Source organism: Amblyomma maculatum, chromosome 4 (genome assembly GCF_055883805.1).
Source record: "Amblyomma maculatum isolate TAMU_Amacu chromosome 4, ASM5588380v1, whole genome shotgun sequence".
NCBI lineage: Eukaryota > Metazoa > Arthropoda > Arachnida > Ixodida > Ixodidae > Amblyomma > Amblyomma maculatum.
The window spans coordinates 115,027,463-115,044,319 of record NC_139347.1 but is presented as its reverse complement, the minus strand read 5'-3'; the positions used below and the strand labels follow the sequence as shown (position 1 = coordinate 115,044,319).

General features: G+C 47.8%; 2 non-coding genes and 2 pseudogenes across 2 annotated transcripts; 3 read left to right on the top strand and 1 right to left on the bottom strand.

Moving 5' to 3' along the window:
- Nucleotides 1-2,501: 2,501 nt before the first annotated feature.
- TRNAP-AGG (transfer RNA proline (anticodon AGG)) lies at nucleotides 2,502-2,573 on the top strand. Its single transcript has one exon. It is a non-coding gene; the product is annotated as a tRNA-Pro (tRNA).
- A 2,167-nt stretch (nucleotides 2,574-4,740) lies between these two features.
- Nucleotides 4,741-4,812, top strand: TRNAP-CGG (transfer RNA proline (anticodon CGG)). Its single transcript has one exon. It is a non-coding gene; the product is annotated as a tRNA-Pro (tRNA).
- Nucleotides 4,813-6,985: 2,173 nt separating this feature from the next.
- Nucleotides 6,986-8,175, top strand: LOC146192185 (uncharacterized; annotated as a pseudogene).
- A 3,997-nt stretch (nucleotides 8,176-12,172) lies between these two features.
- Nucleotides 12,173-15,674, bottom strand: LOC146192184 (uncharacterized; annotated as a pseudogene).
- Nucleotides 15,675-16,857: the final 1,183 nt, after the last annotated feature.

The window sequence follows — 16,857 nt, the reverse complement described above, 5'->3', positions numbered from 1 at the left end:
TTCAGGCAGAATTTTTGTGCCAAATGCCAAAGCTCGATGAGGATGTTAAAACGCGTCTAGAACGACCCATAAGTTTGACAGAAATAGAAAGTGCGATAGACGACCTTCCAATGGGAAAGTCGCCAGGACCTGACGGGCTTGGCGCTGCTTTCTACAAAGCATTTAAAGACTACACAGCCCAGATTTTGCTTAAAGTGCTAGATGAGTCATACGAACGTAAGCAGGTCCCACCTTCGTTTTCTACCTCGCACATTGTTTTGATTCCGAAGTATGATGAGCCAGGAAAACGCCTGTTGGTGGGTTCTTATCGGCCGATAAGCCTCACCAACGTGGATTACAAAATATACATGAAAGTGCTGGCGAAAAGGCTTCAAAGTGTAATACCGAGTCTGGTTGGGCCACACCAGACGTGCGGCATTAAAGGTCGAAGCATCGCAACTAATGTGCACGTGGTACGAACTGTTTTGGAGTGTTGTGACGCGATTGGATCTCGAGTGGCAATGATACAGCTGGATCTCGCCAAAGCATTCGATCGCGTTTCGCACGATGCCTTGTTCGAAGTATTGACACACTCAAACATAGGGCGAGTGATTGAGGAAGGTGTTCGAATGGTGTATGCGAACTGCACGACACGGATAATTGTGAATGGAGAGCTCACTGACAGCATTCGTGTGCTGTCGTCAGTGAGGCAAGGCTGCCCCCTGTCACCCCTACTGTTTGCGGCCTACCTCGAGCCTCTCTGCCGGTCTATCATAAACAATGAACGTATAACTGGTTTTATGCTGCAGTCAGCACAGGTCAAAATGCTGGCATATGCAGATGACATCGCTGTATTCTGTTCAAGCAGAGAAAGCATTCAAGAAGTTACTGCCCTTGTTGAAAAATTCTGCCGACAGACAGGCTGTGAAGTAAATTGGGAAAAAAAGTGCCGGTTTCTGGCATGGAGACTGGGATGTTACGCCTGAATACTTTTCTCGTTTGCAATGGTCAAAATTGCCGACCCAGTATTTAGGCGTGCCGCTTGAATCGTACCAAGATCCCACCCCATTCTGGGCTGGCCAAACAGAGAGAGCGAGAGAGAAAGCTGATTCATGACAGGGCAAGCCGTTGTCAATGTTCTCACGCGCTTATGTGTGCAATGTTTTCCTTGTGGCAAAGATATGGTACGTAATGAATGTGCTTTCGGCGACGCGTGTTAGCATTCAAAAAATTCATCGTGTCTTTGCCGTTTTCATGTGGGCATCAACATGGGAAAAGTGCAGCAGAACCAACCTCTTTCTTCCTGTTAAGGCGGGGGGCTTGGGCCTTGTGCATCTCTTTTTGCGACAGGTTGTCTCTCGTTTTTTTTTCCTTCGTGATCAAAACGACAAATTCTTGAGGACGGTCATGCAAGTACGACTGTGTAAAATGCTTCCAGAATACGTTGTCTGTTCTGGTGAGAATATGAGTGGCGCTTTAAAAGGGTACATGCGCGAAGTTGTCTTGTCTTTCAGAATGTTGCATGCGCGTTTTTCAATGGAATACTTGAGCAAAGTGTGTAAGAAGAAGCTGTACAAAGATCTTCTGGATGTGATGATACCGTTGCCGATTTACCGTGCACCACACCGTGGAGGCCCCGGACAGGATGTCTTAAAGCGTGTGAAAAAGATGCCAGTTAGGCCTTCAGTTAAAACGTTCTTCTTTAAGCTACATTCCAACACATTACCTGTTAAAACCTGGTTACATGAAAGAGGCTTATTCGTTCCCTGGACAACAGACTGTCTCCTTTGCAAAAAACCAGAGACAATCGAGCACGTCTTTCTGGATTGCTGGGACCCAGTCTTTCACTGGGGTGTTCTCCAGAGAACACTAAAGAAAGACCTTCCGTTAGATCCGTATGGCATACGGTTCCTTCCAGTCGAGAGTGAGGGTATTCCTTTGGATTTAGTCATGGTCTTGGGCCTCCACAGCCTGTGGAAAACAAGGATGCAAGTGCAACATGCAGATGTCAACACGCGTTCTGTACGCGAGAACTTTATCGAGAGTGTGCTGCTCCTTAGAGAAACGTATCGGGTGCTTTCTGCTCCACCTGATTGGATCAGTGTGCTCGATGAACTGGCTGTCCTCAAAAAATTTTAAACCTTTCGTGACAGCCGAAGTCTGGTTGTTGCGAGTTCTATCATTATTGTGGATCTTTTTTGAATTGATGTGAACTCAAAACAGGCAATAAAGAAAAAAAAAAGCTCGTTGGTCTAGGGGTATGATTCTCGCTTAGGGTGCGAGAAGTCCCGGGTTCAAATCCATGACGAGCCCTTACTTCTTTTTCTTTGCGCTGGTGGCAGCCTCTGCTTTTGCTAATCCCACGCTCATTTCGTAGCCTGCGTTGTTTTCTGCCTTGCCGCTGCACTCATTCATGCACCGTTAAATACTCAGGCAGAGAGCACCTGTTAATTCTCCATTTATGTTTTGCCCCTTGTCAGGTATGATATAAATTCACTGAGCGACTATTCACTCCTGTGCTGGGCTCGTTGGTCTAGGGGTATGATTCTCGCTTAGGGAGCGAGAGGGCCCGGGTTCAAATCCCGGACGAGCCCTTACTTCTTTTTCTTTGCGCTGGTGGCAGCCTCTGCTTTTGCTAATCCCACGCTCATTTCGTAGCCTGCGTTGTTTTCTGCCTTGCCGCTGCACTCATTCATGCACCGTTAAATACTCAGGAAGAGTTCAGTTCAGTTCAGGCGTTCAGTCGTGTCCGACTCTTCGTGACCCTACGGACCATGTCACGCCACGCTTTCCGGTCTCTCACTATCTTCTTAACATTACATAGCTTCATCTGCAATGCCTCGAGAATGCCATCTAACCATCGCGTTCGCTGCCTACCCCTTCTCCGGCGACCCTCAACCTTTCCCAACATCAAATCTTTCTCCAGCGACTCCTCTCTTCTCATCAGATGACCAAAGTAGCTGAGCTTTAACTTTAGAATTTGACCCTCCAATGAGCAGTCAGGGTTTATGGTCGACAATATCGACTGATTTGATCTTCTGGCCGTCCAAGGAACTCTTAAGAGTCTTCGCCAGCACCACAATTCAAACGCGTCAATTCTTCGGCGGTCAGCCTTTTTCACAGTCCAACTCTGGCATCCATACATCACAACTGGAAAGACCATAGCACGGGTTATACGGATCTTGGTTGGCAGACTAATGTCTCTGCTCTTTACTAGGCGGTCAAGGCTAACCATTGCTCTTCTTCCCAGAAGCAGGTGTCTCCTAATTTCATGGCTGCAGTCTCCTTCCGAGGTAATCTTGGCGCCCAAGAACAGAAAATCTGTCACAGCTTCCACTTCTTGTCCATTGATGCTCCAGGACTTGATAGGACAAGACGCCATGATCTTCGTCTTTTTAATGTTCAGTTTAAGCCCAAACTTCTCACTCTCTTCTTGTACGCGCATCAGAAGTCTCTTGAGTTCCACTTCACTTTCTGCCATTAAAGTGGTATCATCCGCATATCTAAGGTTGTTGATACGTTTTCCAGAAATCTTCACTCCAGCTGAAGACTCGTCCAGACCGGCCTTCCTCATGATGCACTCTGCATATACGTTAAATAGGCAGGGCGACAGTATGCAGCCTTGCCTCACCCCTTTCTCAATCTGAAACCAATCAGTAAGACCATGCCCAGTTGTGGCTGTGGCCTCTTGCCCTTTATAAAGGTTCCTGAGGAGACAGATGAGGTGAATTGGAACTCCCATCTCTTGGAGAGCTTGCCACAATCTGCTGTGATCTACGCAGTCAAACGCTTTCGCATAATCAATAAAGCAGAAGTAAATGGGTTTCTGGAACTCTCTTGCTTTTTCCATGGTCCAGCGAAGGTCGGCAATTTGGTCTCTAGTTCCTCTGCTCTTGCGAAACCCAGCTTGCACGTCCAGAAGCTCCCGATCCACATACTTCTGCAGCCTACCTTGCAGGATTTTTAACATCACCTTGCTAGCATGCGAAATAAGCGCGATCGTGCGGTAGTTGGAACAATCTTTGGCACTGCCTTTCTTTGGAATGGGGATGTAAACTGACCTCCTCCAATCCTGTGGCCACTGCAGGGTTGTCCAAATCTTTTGACATAATGTATACAGTGTGTTAACTCAGGCAGAGAGCGCCTGTTAATTCTCCATTTATGGTTTGCCCCTTGTCAGATATGATAGAAATTCGCTGAGCGACTATTCACTCCTGTGCTGGGCTCGTTGGTCTAGGATCTTTTTCACACGCTTTAAGACATCCTGTCCGGGCTGTCTTAAAGCGTGTGAAACAGACTGTCTCCTTTGCAAAAAACCAGAGACAATCGAGCACGTCTTTCTGGATTGCTGGGACCCAGTCTTTCACTGGGATGTTCTCCAGAGAACACTAAAGAAAGACCTTCCGTTAGATCCGTATGGCATACGGTTCCTTCCAGTCGAGAGTGAGGGTATTCCTTTGGATTTAGTCATGGTCTTGGGCCTCCACAGCCTGTGGAAAACAAGGATGCAAGTGCAACATGCAGATGTCAACACGCGTTCTGTACGCGAGAACTTTATCGAGAGTGTGCTGCTCCTTAGAGAAACGTATCGGGTGCTTTCTGATCCACCTGACTGGATCAGTGTGCTCGATGAACTGGCTGTCCTCAAAAAATTTTAAACCTTTCGTGACAGCCGAAGTCTGGTTGTTGCGAGTTTTACTATTATTGTGGATCTTTTTTGAATTGATGTGAACTCAAAACAGGCAATAAAGAAAAAAAAAGGGCTCGTTGGTCTAGGGGTATGATTCTCGCTTCGGGTGCGAGAGGTCCCGGGTTCAAATCCCGGACGAGCCCTTACTTCTTTTTCTTTGCGCTGGTGGCAGCCTCTGCTTTTGCTAATCCCACGCTCATTTCGTAGCCTGCGTTGTTTTCTGCCTTGCCGCTGCCCTCATTCATGCACCGTTAAATACTGGCAGAGAGCGCCTGTTAATTCTCCATTTATGGTTCGCCCCTTGTCAGGTATGACAGAAATTCACTGAGCGACTATTCACTCCTGTGCTGGGCTCGTTGGTCTAGCAAAAATTGCATCGAGTTTTTGCGGTGTTTGTTTGGGCCTCGAGTTGGGAGAGGTGCAGTCGGACAAATTTGTTCCGGCAGGTGAAGCATGGGAGGCTTGGTCTGGGTCATTTGTTTTTGCGACAGATTGTCAACCGGTTTATGTTTTTTTAGGGATGCCAGCGATCCATTCCTGCGCACAATGTGTCAACAAAGACTTGGTCGAGCGTTGCCTGATTTCGTAGTTTACACTCAATGTATGCCGGGTTCTCTTTTTGGGTTCTTTAGGGAATTTGTTGTGAGCGTGAAATTCTTAAGCGCACGTTTTTCGAAAGTGTATTTAAGTAATGTTAACAGGAGAACATTATACCAGGATGTTTGTGAAATGGTGTTCCCGGTGCCCTTGTACATAGCTTTATACTATTGAGGCACAGGAAGTAATGTATTAAAACGCGTAAAGAAAATGCAAGTTGCTACGGGAGCTAAAACGTTTTTCTTTATGCTACATACCGGTACTTTGAGTGTAAATCATTTATGGAGGAAAAGGGTATGTTCCTACCGTGGGGGGCCCAATGTCTCATCTGCAAACAGCCAGAGACAATAGATCACGTGTTTTTGCATTGCTGGGAGGTAATATATTTGTGGGATGTTCTGCAAAGGACCATAAAAAAACAGTTGCCACTTGATTCCCATGGCATTAGGTATTTGCCATTGGATAACCACGATGATATGCCTTTAGACCAAGTTATGTTAATGTGCCTCCACAGTATATGGCGCGCACGAATGGCTGGTTATGACTGTGATCCAGATGCACGGCCAGCCCGCATGTATTTCCGTGAAAGTGGGCAGCGATGACTCGATGTGCTTAAATTGCAACCATGTGCTCCTGAGTGGCTGTCAAAGCTGGAACCTTTGACGGTGCTCAAGGAATTTTAACATGACAATGCCTCCCCTCAGTGGGGGTTAGGCACCGCGAACTAGCTTTGTGTACATATATTATTCCTTTGTTCCTTTTGTTTTGAGTTCCAGTGCGGTGTATTTGTGTCAAAGTCAGGCAATAAAGAAAAAAAAAGGGCTCATTGGTCTAGGGGTATGATTCTCGCTTAGGGTGCGAGAGGTCCCGGGTTCAAATCCCGGACGAGCCCTTACTTCCCTTTGTTTGCGCTGGTGGCAGCCTCTGCTTTTGCTAATCCCACGCTCATTTCGTAGCCTGCGTTGTTTTCTGCCTTGCCGCTGCACTCATTCATGCACCGTTAAATACTCAGGCAGAGAGCGCCTGTTAATTCTCCAATTATGGTTTGCCCCTTCTCAGGTATGATAGAAATTCACTGAGCGACTATTCACTCCTGTGCTGGGCTCGTTGGTCTAGGGGTGTGATTCTCGCTTAGGGTACGAGAGGTCCCGGGTTCAAATCCCGGACGAGCCCTTACTTCTTTTTCTTTGCGCTGGTGGCAGCCTCTGCTTTTGCTAATCCCACGCTCATTTCGTAGCCTGCGTTGTTTTCTGCCTTGCCGCTGCACTCATTCATGCACCGTTAAATACTCAGGCAGCGAGCGCCTGTTAATTCCCCATTTATGGTTTGCCTCTTGTCAGATATGATAGAAATTCACTGAGCGACTATTCACTCCTGTGCTGGGCTCGTTGGTCTAGGGGTATGATTCTCGCTTAGGGTGCGAGAGTTCCCGGGTTCAAATCCCGGACCAGCCCTTTCTTCTTTTTCTTTGCGCTGGTGGCAGCCTCTGCTTTTGCTAATCCCAAGCTCATTTCTTAGCCTGCGTCGTTGTCTGCCTTGCCGCTGTACTCATTCATGCACCATTAAATACTCAGGCAAATAGAGCGCCTGTTATTTCTCCATTTATGGTCTGCCCCTTGTCAGATATGATAGAACTTCACTGAGCGACTGTTCACTCCCGTTCTGGGCTCGTTGGTCGGAATCCCCGTCCGGCTTCCGAGCACGACGGACGTGTGCATGATGAGCTCCGTTGAAGCGCTCTCAGCGGGCCTTGCGGACCGCGGTACCAGGAAAGAGGTTAGTAAGGATTATGTCGTCCTTCTGCCCCCACTGCCAGCTGGGTATGTCGTTGAAAACTTTTTGTGCACGCTAACGTGAAACCGCGTCCATATCGCGCCGAAGATTTCCGAGAGCCACTTTTTGAAAGAGTGCCGCCCACCGAAGTTCTTGCGCTCGGCGCATGTCAAATGAACCATCTGTGGGCAGTGACGTACACAAGTGCCGAAGGTGTTAAGAAATTTTCAGCGAAGCCGGAATTAACCGTTAAGAAGAAAACGTGCATGATTATTGACACAAATCAACAGGACGTTCGGCTAAAACTGTCCTGGTTACTCTTCCATGTACAGTCGAGCGTGATTTGAAGGTTATCGCGCGAGCGTCGACCAGCCTTGCACTTCAGGCACCTGGCGGCCAGGTTTGGAACAGGAAAAATCATGAATTTGCACTCTTCTCTCCCTCGTTCGCTGTTCCATGCAACAACCGTCACCCCCGCGACATACTCACCGCCCTTTCTCTCTATTCTAAGCTTTCTGTTTGTTGTGATAAAGTGTCCAATTTGAGATAATGCCGAAATATACATCGTGCGCACAACGATAACTGCCTGTTCGCAGAACCAAACGGAAAAGAATGAAAGTGATGTCCCAGCAGGGAGTGACGGCTGCTAAAGGAACAGCAAAAAGAGTTAGGGAAGCTGGCTTGAAACCTCCCTCGCCTCAACAGAGAATTCTGGGCCATGGCGATGTTCATGTACCCGGTCGACACTCGCGCGATAACCTTCAAATCGCGCTCGACGTACCGTACGTGAGGCACTTGCACCGTATGGGCGGGCTATTGAAGTCGGAATGGACAAATGGCGTGTTGATGGTTATAGCCAGCAGACCACCAATTGCACGCACAGCCGTTCTTAGGATGAAGACTGGTGTTACTCTGGATGACATACCCCACCAGATCCATGTTGGAATAGAGCTGGCTCTTGTTATTTTGCCAGGCCGGGCACCGCGATGCCTCCGGTGCCAACAACTTGGGCACACAAAAGTGAGTGTCAAGTCCCAAAGTGCGAACTGTGTAAGCGTTTCGGGCATGCAGTAGACCGTTGTAAATACAAGGACCTATGCCACTGCAGCTGCCACTACAGCGCTCCTGAAAAGTGAGCGCTGTAGTGGCAGTGAAAGGACGAGGTAGAGGCGGAAGAAAGTCTAACCCTTGTGACAGCTGTTGACAATTCTTCAACAAGTCGTGCCGACAGCGTCGGAGAAGCCTCGAAGGAAGCCACGGTGCCAGTGTCTACTCCGGTTGAGGATAGGCTTGAGGCGGCGAAGACGGACGGGCAAAACGCAAGCTGTGCCCAGGACGCTGACGGACGAGAGGTATTGCAAACGAGTGCTAACAGCGTGGACGCGGGCAACGACGAAGCTTCCATGGATTTCACGGGGCATAACGATGGCGGCTCAGCGGGGATGCGAACACGCGAAGCAGTCGATTCGGAGGCGAGTGGCACGGGTCAAGAACCGCCCCCAAAAACGCCATTCATTAGAAGACCAAAACTTGGGGTGAGGTCTAATGTCGCCGAAGGCGTCAAGAGGGCGGACAACCTGCCCACCTGACAGTGAGTTTCGTGGACAGGCTGTAACCACGGACCAAGGGAATGCTGCCGGCTGACACTGCGGGAACAAGCACTGGGGAGCGTCTCATAGCCAATTTCTCTCAACTTGAGAATGACGCTACAAACAAGGATACGTTTTGCCACTATAAACGTTCGTGGCCTCGCCTCTAGGCGTAGGCAGTATCAGCTAAGCAGGTTTTTCGAGGACTATGCTCTCGATATTATGGCAGTGCAAGAGACAAAGGTGGACAGTGAAGAAGGCACGGACCGCATGGTACTGCCTTTGCGTTCGCTGTTCAATGTGTGTGTGTCGCGTTCTGTAGCTCTGTCCGGCGGTTGTGCGCTCTTTATTAAAAGGTCATTGGGTGTAGTTCAAAGTGCAGTATATCACTAGTGCCTCTGGATGACTTGTGGTGTGCGATTTTTCTTTCTCGGGTGTGGAGTGGCGAGTGATCTCTTTGTACGCGCCGAATCAAGTTATTGAGCGGACAATTTTTTTAAAAGAAATAGGCGGGTTGCTTGATTGCAACAAGCGGATTTTTTTGCTCGGCGACTTCAACTGTGTTTGTAGAGAAGAAGATCGCAACAGTAGTGTCAGGCGACGTGACCAAAGCGCTATATCACTGAACGAACTTGTCTCTGAAAAGGGCTTGGAAGATGTGGCATTATGCATGCTAAATGCAAGAGTACAGATTACGCATTTTCACGGGTAGAGCCATGCACGATTAGACCGAGCCTACATATCGCTGGAGGTGGTGATGTCCTTCGTTGATTATTGTGTCCGGGCAGTGAGTTACAGTGATCACAGCTTAGTGTTCTTCACAATTAGTTCAAGGATGCGAAAGCCAAGGTAAATTGGTCTCTGTGGAAAATAAATAGTAGCCTTCTCAAAGACGGAATATTTTTAGAAACTCTGACACAGGCATTACGAGAACTCCACGACAGCACAGGAGCTTAGTGGTGAGAAAAATTGAAAGCTTTTAAGCAAAATATGAAAATGAAAGCAATAGAGCGTGGTAGTGTGCAAAGCTTTGAAAAGAAAGAAAACGAGATTAAATTAAGAGGCCTGCTGCAGGCACTTCTGAAGGAAGAAAATGTGCAACCAGGCTTACTGACTTAGGAAATAAGGGGCCTGAAGAATAAGCTAGAACAACTTGACAAGGAAAGACACAGAGGAGCGGTTGTAAGAGAGCGAAGTGAAACATTGTGGTTAGGCGAATCACCAACTAAGAGGGCGTTGGGCGAAGAAAAGAAGTACGCTCAAAAGAACGATATAAGAGAATTTGTATACAATGGCCCCACGACGAATGAGAGACAAACGATGATGCTTTTGTCGAACATTATCACGGATTGCTCGGACGAACTGTGTCAATTGGTGGCGATTTTGTGAATATTTTCCTTGCGGCGATGCCAAAACTTGACGAAACATTGCAAAAAAGGCGAGGAGCACCGATAAGCGTAAAAGAAATCGAGACTGCAATAGAAGAATTAAGCAGTGGCAAGACACATGGCCCGGACGGCCTGGGAGCAGAGTTTTATGAGGCGTTCAAGCAGGACATTGCAGTTGCTCTGCAATAAGTGATCGTAGAAGGGTATGGGAAAAACAAACTGCCACAATCGTTCACAGAGGCGCACACTGTGCCTATCCTAAATCGGACGACCCCATTAAACTTTTGTCGGTAACATCTTACCGACCAATTAATCTCATGAACATCGATTACAAAATTTTTTTGAACGTTTTGGCAAAGAGAGTGCAAGCTGCCATTCAAGAACTGGAAGGACCGCATCAGACATGTGGAATAAAGGGGCGTACTATAGCGACAAACACACATTGTAAGAAGCGTGGTAGAAATTTGTAATGCCTTCACAGGCAGAGTCGCCATGTTACAGCTCGACTTACAGAAGGCTTTTGACCGTGTCTCACACGAAGTTTTGTTCAGAATTTTGGAGCACGTGCAAACTGGTTGTGTTGTTTTAGATGGCCTCAAGATGGCTTACTCCAACTGCGTCACGCAGGTCATTGTTAATAAGGAAGTGAATGCGGATATCCTGGTCCGGAGCTCTCTGCGACTGGGCTGTCCCCTGCCGCCCCTGCTGTTTAATATTTTTTTTTAACGTTTCTGCTTGGCAATAACTGCAAGCGGAAAAATAAACGGTTTTCGGCTGGAATCCTCTGAAGTTAAAATACTCGCCTGCGCTGACGATGTGGCAGTACTTTGTAATGATCGTTGTAATATTCCTTTATCAGCTAGCCACTGCTTCACTGGGAGGGTGCCGGTATGAAGGTTAAAAAAGAAAGTCTTAATTCCTAGCCTTACGATCATTCTTTTCACCCTCGATAGCACGTCCTGTCCAGGTCTAGAAATATACAGTGATCTGTACATTGGTATCGGTAGCATTATGTCAACCAAATCTTTGTACAACTTCTTTCGTGTCACACAAGAGAGATAACCTTTCGAAAACCATACACTCAAGATTTCAGCCGTCTGTACGACTCACGGAGGTAACCTGCAATGCGGCTGCCCATCAGTTCTTTAGATGACACCACAAAGCCTGGAATATGTCTACACAAACGTAACTTGATAACTGTACGTAGAAAAGCGCTCTGCTGATCACGTAGGAAAAAAAAAAATGTGATACGAGTTGTCTCATAAACAGATGTGTTAAGCCGAGCCCCGGCTCGAACAGAACGAAATAAAATTGTAAGGCTAAACTTCTTCCCTGTGGAGTTTCACACAAAAACAGCTACCACCATGTGCCGTTTCTGCACTTTCACGCGTGCCATGCAGAGAACTTGTAGCACACACCATATTTTTGACACCAAAAAAAGGTTGCACACTGTTGCGGGCACGAGCACAGACAGGTCACGGCCACCCCACGCGGTGGTTTTCTCTTTTAGCTTTTCCGTTTCCGTTGTCCAATACCCTTTTGTGTCCCCGTAGACTTCTAGGGACACTCCTAAATATTTGCAATGTATAAGCGACCACTGCATACCTTCGAACACATCAGGCGTTGCGTCCCAGTTTCCGTGCCAAAACCCAGCGCTTTTTTCCAATTGATTGCACTTACTGTCTGGGCACAGAACTTCGTTAGCCAGATTACTTCGCTGACACTTTCACGATCATTGCAAAGTACTGCCACATCGTCAGCGCAGGCGAGTATTTTAACTTCAGAGGATTTCAGCCGAAAACCGTTTATTTTTCCGCTTGCAGTTATTCCCAGGCAGAAACGTTCAAAAAAAAATATTAAACAGCAGGGGCGGCAGGGGACAGCCCAGTCGCAGAGAGCTCCGGACCAAGATATCCGCACTCACTTCCTTATTAACAATGACCTGCGTGACGCAGTTGGAGTAAGCCATCTTGAGACCATCTAAAACAACACAACCAGTTTGCACGTGCTACAAAATTCTGAACAAAACTTCGTGTGAAACACGGTCAAAAGCCTTCTGTAAGTCGAGCTGTAACATGATGACTCTGCCCGTGAAGGCATTACAAATTTCTACCACGCTTCTTACAATGTGTGTTTGTCGCTATAGTACGCCCCTTTATTCCACATGTCTGATGCGGTCCTTCCAGTTCTTGAATGACAGCTTGCACTCTCTTTGCCAAAACGTTCAAAAAAATTTTGTAATCGATGTTCATGAGATTAATTGGTCGGTAAGATGTTACCGACAAAAGTTTAATGGGGTCGTCCGATTTAGGATAGGCACAGTGTGCGCCTCTGTGAACGATTGTGGCAGTTTGTTTTTCCCATACCCTTCTACGATCACTTCTTGCAGAGCAACTGCAATGTCCTGCTTGAAACGCCTTATAAAACTCTGCTCCCAGGCCGTCCGGGCCATGTGTCTTGCCAGTGCTTAATTCTTGTATTGCAGTCTCGATTTCTTTTACGCTTATCGGTGCTCCTCGCCTTTTTTGCAATGTTTTGTCAAGTTTTGGCATCGCCGCAACGAAAATATTCACAAAATCGCCACCAATTGACACAGTTCGTCCGAGCAATCCGCGATAATGTTCGACAAAAGCATCATCGTTTATGTCTCATTCGTCGTGGGGCCATTGTATACAAATTCTCTTATATCGTTCTTTTGAGCGTACTTCTTTTCTTCGCCCAACGCCCTCTTAGTTGGTGATTCGCCTAACCACAAGCTTTCACTTCGCTCTCTTACAACCGCTCCTCTGTATCTTTCCTTGTCAAGTTGTTCTAGCTTATTCTTCAGGCCCCTTATTTCCTGAGTCAGTAAGCCTGGTTGCACATTTTCTTCCTCCAGAAGTGCCTGCAGCAGGCCTTTTAATTTAATCTCGTTTTCTTTCTTTTCAAAGCTTTCCACACTACCACGCTCTATTGCTTTCATTTTCATATTTTGCTTAAAAGCTTTCAATTTTTCTCACCACTAAGCTCCTGTGCTGTCGTGGAGTTCTCGTAAAGCCTCTGTCACAGTTTCTAAAAATATTCCGTCCTTGAGAAGGCTACTATTTAATTTCCACAGAGACCAATTTAACTTTGGCTTTCGCATCCTTGAACCAAGTGTGAAGAACACTAAGCTGTGATCACTGTAACTCACTGCCCGGACACAATAATCAACGAAGGACATCACCACCTCCAGCGATATGTAGGCTCGGTCTAATCGTGCATGGCTCTACCCCTGAAAATGCGTAATCTGTACTCTTGCATTTGGCATGCTTAATGCCATGTTTTCCAATCCCTTTTCAAAGACAAGTTCGTTCAGTGAGATAGCGCTTTGGTCACGTCGCCTGACACTACTTTTGGGATCTTCTTCTTTACAAACACAGTTGAAGTCGCCGAGCAAAAAAATCCGCTTGTTGCAATCAAGCAACCCGCCTATTTCTTTAAACAAAATTGTCCGCTCAATAACTTGATTCGGCGCGTACGAAGAGATCTCTCGCCACTCCACACCCGAGAAAGAAAACTCGCACACCACAAATCATCCAGAGGCACTAGTGGTTACTGCACTTTCAACAACACCCAATGACCTTTCAATAAAGAGCGCACAACCGCCGGACAGAGCTACAGAACGCGACACACACACATTGAACAACGAACGCATGCGGTCCGTGCCTTCTTCACTGTCCACCTTTGTCTCTTGCCCTGCCATAATATCGAGAGCATAGACCTCGAAAAACCTGCTTAGCTGATTCTGCCTACGCCTAGAGGCGAGGCCACGAAAGTTTATAGTGGCAAAACGTATCCTTGTTTGTAGCGTCATTCTCAAGTTGAGAGAAATTGGCTATGAGACGCTCCCCCGTGCTTGTTCCCGCAGTGTCAGCCGGCAGCATACCCTTGGTGCGTGGTTACAGCCTGCCCACGAAACTCACTGTCAGGTGGGCGGCTTGTCCGCCCTCTTCACGCCTTCGGCGACATTAGGCCTCACACCAAGTTTTGGTCTTCTAACGAATGGCGTTTTTGGGGGCGGTTCTTGACCCGTGCCACTCGCGTCCGAATCGACTGCTTCGCGTGTTCGCTTCCCCGCTCAGCCGCCATTATTATGCCCCGTGCAATCCATGGAAGCTTCGTCGTTGCCCGCGTCCACGCTGTTAGCACTCGCTTGCAATACCTCACGTCCGTCAGCGTCCTCGGCACAGCTTGCGTTTTGCCCGTCCGTCTTCGCCGCCTCTAGCCTATCGTCAACAGGAGTAGACACTGGCACCGTGGCTTCCTTCGAGGCTTCTCCGACGCTGTCGGCACGACATGCTGAAGAATTGTCAACAGCTGTCACAAGGGTTAGACTTTCCCCCGCCTCGACCTCGTCCATAGTCCTCTCCAACCTTTCAGTGAGCGCTGTAGGGGCAGCTGCAGCATAGGTCCTTGTATGTACAACGGTCCACTGCATGCCCGAAACGCTTACACAGTTCGCACTTTGGGATATGACACTCACTTCTAATGTGCCCAAGTTGTTGGCACCGGAGGCATCGCGGTGCCTGGCTTGGCACAATAACAAGAGCCAGCTGTATTTCAACACGAATCTGGTGGGGTATGTCATCCAGAGTAACACCAGTCTTCATCCTAAGAACGGCTGAGCGTGTCATGGTGCTCTGCTGGCTATTACCATCAGCACGCCATTTGTCCATTCCGACTTCAATAGCCCGCCCATACGGTGCAAGTGCCTCACGTACGGTACGTCGAGCGCGATTTGAAGGTTATCGCGCGAGCGTCGACCGGGTGCATGAACAGCGCCATGGCCCATAATTCTCTGTAGAGGCGAGGGAGGTATCAAGCCAGCTTCCCTCACTCCTCTTGCTGTTCCTTTAGCAACCGTCATTCCCTGCTGGGACATCACTTTCATTTTTTTTTCGTTTGGTTCTGCGAACAGGCAGTTATCGTTGTGCGCACGACGTATTTTTTGGTATTATCTGAAATTTGACACTTTATCACAACAAACGGAAAGCTTAGAATAGAGAGAAAGGGCAGTGAGTATGTCGCGGGGGTGACGGTTCTTGCATGGAACAGCGAACGATGGAGAGAAGAGTGCTAAATCATGATTTTCTAGCTACAAACCCGGCCGCCAGGTGCCTGAAGTGCAAGGCTGGTCAACGCTCGCGCAATAACCTTCAAATTGCGCTCGACTGTACATGGAAGAGCAACCAGGGCGGTTTTAGCCGCACGTGCTGCTGATTTGTGTCAATAATCATGCACTTTTTCTTCTTAACGGTTAATTCCGGCTTCGCTGAAACTTTAACACCTTCGGCACCTTTTCACGTCACTCCCCACAGATATGGTTCATTTGATATCCGCCGAGCGCGAGAACTTCGGTGGGCGGCACTCGTTCAAAAAGTGGCTCTCGGAAATCTTCGGCGCGATATGGACGCGCTTTCACGTTAGCGTGCACAAAAACAGTATTTTCAATGACATACCCAGTTGGCAGTGGGGGCAGAAGGACGACATAATCCTGACTAACCTCTTTCCTGGTACCGCGGTCCGCAAGGCCCGCTGAGACCGCTTCAACGGAGCTCATCATACACATGTCCGTCGTGCTGGGAAGCCGGACGAGGATTCCGACCAACAAGCCCAGCACGGGAGTGGACAGTCGCTCAGTGAAGTTCTATCATATCTGACAAGGGGCAAACCATAAATGGAGAATTAACAGGCGCTCTATTTGCCTGAGTATTCAACGATGCATGAATGAGTGCAGCGGTAAGGTTGACAACGATGCAGGCTACGAAATGAGGGTGGGATTAGCAAAAGCAGTGGCTGCCACCAGCGCAAGGAAAAGGAAGAAAGGGCTCGTCTGAGATTTGAACCAGAGACCTCTCGCACCCTAAGCGAGAATCATACCCCGAGACCAACGAGCCCTTTTTTTTTTCTTTATTGCCGACTTGGACATTCAAAACAAGGCGATGAACAATAAAACGTGCCAGCACACTTTCGCGTGACACGGCGGGTTAAAACTTTTTCAGTTTTACCAAACTGTCAAGCACATGAATCCAGTGCGACTGCTCGGGGAGTGTCATATTCACTTCCCTGAACCGCACAACACTGTGTATGAAATGTTCTCGTACAGGATTGACTTGTATATCGGGTATAGCACAGGAGTGAACAGTCGCTCAGTGAATTTCTATCCTATCAGACAAGGGGCAAACCATAAATGGAGAATTAACAGGCGCTCTCTGCCTGAGTGTTTAATGGTGCATGAATGAGTGCAGCGGCAAGGCAGCCAACGACGCAGGCTACGAAATGAGCGTGGGTATAGCAAAAGCAGAGGCTGCGACCAGCGCAAAAGAAAAAGAAGAAAGGGCTCGTCCGGGAATTGAACCCGGGTCCTCTCCACCCTAAGCGAGAATCATACCCCTAGACCAACGAGCCCCTTTTTTTTTGTTTATTGCCGTGAAACACAAAAACAAAATACACATGATAAAACACGTCAAAAACACTTGAGCTAACGCGTACGCGGCTAAAATCTTTTCAAGTGCACCAACTCATCAAAAAGACATTGCCATTGTGGTGGATCCTGCTGCATCCTGAAAGTTTCGCGTATATACACCGCACTTTCAATAAAGTTTTCACGCGCAGATCGCGTCTCTATATCTGCATGTCGCACATACATTCGTGTTTTCCACAAACTATGGAGGCCGAGAAGCATAATTAAATCATAAGGTGGATCATCCTTCTGCACTGGTAGGAATCTGATACCGTACGGAGTTAAGGGAAGTTCCTTTTTAATTGTCCTTTGGAGGACGTCCCATAGAAAGACAGCATCCCAACACTGTAAGAAAAC